We start from the raw sequence: 6,177 nt of genomic DNA on the forward strand, positions 1-6,177 counted from the left end.
AATGTCTAAATACAAAATAAAGTATATTAAAACAATATTTTTTTGTATTTTTATTATAAAGACATATATATTTTATGTAAGACGGACAAATATAATACCCCATTTCTATTTCACTCGATACGTCACGGAACTTTTATGAATTGGTTACTTTAATATTCATAAGGTGCCTTAATAAAAATTAAAAAACTATCATTATCATGCTACTATATGTATACAATTATCTTGTCAGAATTGCAATTTAGATGGAAATACAATCGTACAATGACTAAAAGTATTCAAACAATTTTAACATCACTAATAATAAACAGTTATGTATTTAGTTTAAGAATTTAATTTATGTAGAAATTTAAAATGATAGTTCAGTCTTTTTACTCATTTGGTCGATTTGTTATAATCTTTTAACATTAGCACTTTAATATATTTTTTTAATAAATGAAATTTCATCGAATACCATATGTGCTATTCGCTGAAATTGTTTACCTTGCTGACACGTTCTTATTAACAATCGTATTTGTTATATCATAATATGATAAGAAGATAGTAATATCATGATAAGGTAAGAGGTGTATTATTATTAATAATATAATTCATTAATAGCCACTAATATTATACAGTAATGAGAGAAAAGAATAAAGAACAAAAATTACAAAAAAAACAACTAATCATTAAAAACAATATCGATATTTGTATTATGAATGTATTTGCTTCGTGTGAAAACAAATTTATAAAGTTCTACTTCGAGAATAACTTACTACATGGAAAATTCAGCATATCGATTATTTTATCATACATTTACATAAATATAGTGAATTATAAAGATCCATTACGAAGTTATCTGCAAAGTGCAATTCATAATTGCGAAGATATACGCTATGACTAAGAGCATTCGAGAAATGTTGTCGCCATTACTAATTATCAGTTATGTATGTGATTTAAGAGTCAAATTTCCTGTAGGTGATCAAAAATAATTTTTTATACTTATTGCTACTATATATTTTATTATTTTATTATAATACATTCAATATACAACTTATTATTCTACTGAATATCATATTTGCATATTTTTACGACAATGATATCATTTGCTATTGGAATGATAAAGTAAGAAATAAAGCATAAAAAATATTTGTCTGAATACACTGTTCGACAAAAAAATGTGACTTTTTTTAACTGGAACGAGTAATTTCCAGTAATTTTCATGTGGATATTGAATATAAATCCGATTTCCAAATTGCTCGATCACAATTTTAAGAAATTCGCAATCAACATTGTAAAAAATAGCTATTTTTAGGCACTTTGTTATATTATAATTATAATGTAATGTGCTAAAGAAATTTTATTGCAATCAAAATGAGATATGTTTTTCGAACTTTTAGGCCCGATTGCATGTTATTTTGACTTTAAGTGAAGCTTAAAAATTTCTCTTTCTTTTTTTAAAGCCGATAAAGAGAGAGAGAAAGAAAGAGAGTTTTAAGGAAGTTCTCGCATTTAATAAAATATAAAACAAGTTTATAATATACATGTAGTACAAATTTTAATAATATCAATAATATTTTTAAAAAATTTCATTGACTTTTACCGTACTATTTTGAAGATATTTAATTCTAAATTTATAGAACACATTATTTACATTACAAATTAAAGGTATAACCTTATTCTATAGTTATTCTCTTTTAAATTGAGATACTTGTGTATAAGACAGCAATTAAAAAATTGTTATAATTATATTAAAATAATTACTTAAATTTGTTCTCGTAAAGTTTCATTTAAACTGATCGTACAATTTACAAGATTTACATTCATCAATAAAAAAGCTAGAATAGACATTTATATTCGTCAATAAAAAAAGCTAAAATATATGTCAAATGGACGATGCGTATACATCTTACAACTTTTATTTTGTTATTTTGAAAATATTTAGCAACATATAAAATTAACATTAATTATTAAAATATGTATAATAGCATAAGATAAGTAATATTTTTATTCCATTATTTTAATTGTTTTACATATTATTACGAATAAATTGTCTATTGACTAGGAAGTAGCGCGAGAATCTCCTTTAAGCCTCGTTTAAAATTAAAATAACACTGTGCAATCTTAGTCTTCAAAAGATTTTTAGTATTGATTACGGTTAATGAGACATTTATGATTAAATAGATCTATTATCGAAAAGCTGTGAATTTTTTGTCATTGACAATTTTACAAACAACATCCAACTATGTTAAAATTAAACTTAAGGATTTGTTAGACCACTAAATGCAAGAGTCCAAGAGTTGTCACTGACAAATTCAAAATGATGGATTCAATATGGAGGATACCAGAATTCGAAAAATATTCAAATTGTTTAAAAAATGTATATGTCTTATAGAAATCTTTTATAAATTTGAATTTGTCAATTTTGATTCGTATATAGCCTAATTAAAATTATCTCTGAAATCGTTTGTATTTATTTATAGAAGCAATTTATAAAATTAATATTCATCTCTCTCTCTCTCTCTCCCTTTCCCTCTCCCTCTCCCTCTCTCCCCCCCTCTCACTCTCTCTCTTTCTCTCTCTCAAAATCGATAGATACAAACAAATCATAATATTTGTTTTCTTTACTTTATTTCTTTGCATCAGATATTTAGAAATTGCATTAAGAAACTCGTTATTGTGGATGACATATTGAAAAAAACTTGGAAGAACAACAAATTATCACAAGTTTAAGATGAAAATAGTATGCTTCATTCTGAGATGGTCTGTGATAATTATATTGTTAACTTATTTAGAGAATTATACTATGAAAGGAAATAATCTAGATATTTTACCACCTATAGTTATTTCTTCTATACGCAATTATTGCATTTATATTCTTTGCATTGGCGATTTAATAATTATCATTATTCTTGGGTTAGTTGACATTGTTATGTAAACAATATATATGCTTTCTAATTTATATAAAATACAATATATAATAAAGTATACAGGATGTCCCATCACGACAAATACTTTAAATATCCCGTTTGTCTACAAAACGATTACTTACAGTTTCGTTTGCACACAACGTATTGCATACACGATAATATTGTACATAGCGTATTACATACACGACAATATTGCACACAGCACATAGGACATATTATACAATATTGTATGCAATATTGTCATGTGTATAATGTATTGTGTGCAATATTGTCGTGTATGCAATATGCTGTGTGCAATACTATTGTGTGTGCAATACGCTGTATGCAATATTGTCGTGTGTGCAATACGCTATGTGCAAACGAAGTTATAGGCAATCGTTTTGTAGGCAAACGAAGCTCTTTCTTTTAAAGATAGATTTTTTGTAATTTTTTAAGGCGAAAAGTTTAATACCAAAATGTCGAGACTATGATAGTTTTGAAATGGAAAAAGTTCAAAAATTACGAATAACGGCTAAAATTTTGCGCGCTCAGGGATGGCAAGATAGTCAATGAATGTACTTCCTCAAACTTCATGTTTTTGACAATAACAAAATTTAATATCTTTACACTGACCATTTTATCCTGAGTGCACGAAATGCTATTCGTCATTCAATTTTTAAACTCTTTTATACTCGTTTTATATTTGTAATTTTTCTTACCATTTGAAAATTATCATAGCTTGGACATTTTTGTATTAGACTTTTCGTTTTAAAATGATACAAAAAAAAAAGTCTTCAAAATATTTATTGTTAGCGAGAGGATTCTCTATATTATATACTTCTATATACTTCTATATATACTTCCTAACTCTTTGTGTGTGTGTGTGTGTGTGTGTGTGTAGTATATAATATAGGAAATATATTTATATACTTCTTAATCTTTTTATTCACTAATTATTTACTAATTATTTAGATATACAGGATTGAAGTTCAATCAAATTAATGAGTACCTTAAGGAATTATCAAAAGATGACAAATATAGAATAAAATTAGCTTGGAAACATTCCATGTTACGTATGTTCATATAAATCCAAATTTCCAAAAATTTCAAAAAACAAATATGTAACAAAATATGGATTATAATGTAAGAATTTATTAAATTCAATTAACCACAGTTACAATGTACGATAAGATGAATATTATATTTAATAAGCATCTTCATTCGGAATTACGTAAAATATCTCGTGAAACAGACTGTATATTTGGTATACAAATGACTCTTGAAATGGGATGTTATTTTGCTTGAATAGCAGCGATTTTGAAACGAATTTTTTGTTTCATATATGATAAGAATTATAATTATAAATAACAAGATACTTTACATTACTGTACTCGTAGTCTGGCTTTTTATATATATCTTCAAACTCCTCATTAATTTACATATATGAAAGAGTTAGCACCAGGATACATCAATACTATATACAAAAAATGTTTAAAAGCATTTATTTACACGTAGAATTTAATTTCAATAATTATAAATAATATTAAGTTCTTTAACATTAATAAATTATTACTATTTTTTTAATTCCAATTTTAGGCAAATGCAACAGGGAATTTTATAAATAAATTATCGTATCTTACTTACGATACTGAAATTCATGAAAATGTAAGTTTTCAAGTGAAATATTTTTTTTTATATTAAAATATTGACTTTTATTTAAATTGAAATAAAAACAAAAAACTATAAATGTGAAAATTATTATGCTCAATTATATTAACATTATATGTGTATTATGTGTATATATGTGTATATATGTGTATTAATATAGATTCTACAGTTTTCACTACAAATACAATAGTTCAATCGCCACTTAGATTCTATAGACTTGGACTTTTCCAATTTGGTTTTAAATTCCTTTATGGGATATGTAATGGTCGTATAACTTATTATACTTACAATTAATTTTTATTTGAAAAGTATCTAAAAAAATTAACTCTTAAATACCTAAATAATAAATTTTATTATTATCTTTTTTAATTTTTCGCTTCTATTTCGATCCTATTAATAATATATACACAAGCATTTATAAGCAATAAATATTTAGAAAATAATAACTAATGTGATATACAAATAACATTTAAATATCTAATGGGCAGTAATATTCGATATATAATTTATAAGCTTTTGATAAATATTTTTAAATATTTAGCAGTTATATTATTGGCAGTTATTTCTAACAATAAGATTAATTTTTCATAAATATATATTATAGAACTAATTTTTTATTTTATTTTTTTAAATAAAATTTAAATATTTATTATTTAAATGTTAGTGTTTTATCAGTTTCTCTTATATTTATTTATTCATAATAATTTTCCTTACAAAAATAATTTCATATATTTAAAAAATATCACTTCTATGAATTGATTAAATTAAAAATCATAGTCATTTCAACATACGCATTCATATAAAGATAGTATCAAAAAATATTACACATGTAATGTACATAAAAATATACCAACCAAAAATAAAATAGAATGATATAAACATTTAAATTATTTCGTTATTATGTTTTAATATCAATTACTGAAACATATGTCGTATTTCATTTTATCTCTTATGCATTTCTTATTTTTTAAGTTTCTAAATACATATAACTTTACTGTAAAATCGTTAAAATGAAAAAAAGAATAAATGTATTAGCAAAATCGATTTTTGTGTCATTAATTATTAGTTTTATTCATAAACTTACATTTTGAATGAAAACGAGCAAGAAACTTAACTTTGCTCTGTTTTCTTGCAATGTAAAATTTAGTAGATCGATTATTCTAATATGTATAAGTGCAGCAATTATAATTATGGAGATCTACTATTGTCGTCCATTGATCAATAAGAAAAATATAGTTAGAAATCTACCATGGCGGAAGGCGTACGAACTGTTTTATCGCCATTCTTGTTAATCAGTTCATTATGCGGTATGAGAATTATCGAGATTTCTACGAGAGGTCCAAAATTTTGGTTCAGTCTTTTTTACATTCCACTATTATGGTCGGTTTATTGTTTTTTTGTGATAGATAAAGGGATATCCTATATACCCGATGAATCCGCCGATTACATTATTTATGTTTCATTGAATATTTTTACAGTTTTGTTATCAATTTTTCTTGGGATATATTATAATAAGGTAAGAAAATATTAAATACTAAAACACAATATACACATAATTAATTTTTTATTTCAATTATATTATATTAATTACTTTCATATAAAATAATTTTAAATTCTTTATTTA

This window comes from Atta colombica, unplaced genomic scaffold (genome assembly GCF_001594045.1).
Source record: "Atta colombica isolate Treedump-2 unplaced genomic scaffold, Acol1.0 scaffold277, whole genome shotgun sequence".
Lineage (NCBI taxonomy): Eukaryota > Metazoa > Arthropoda > Insecta > Hymenoptera > Formicidae > Atta > Atta colombica.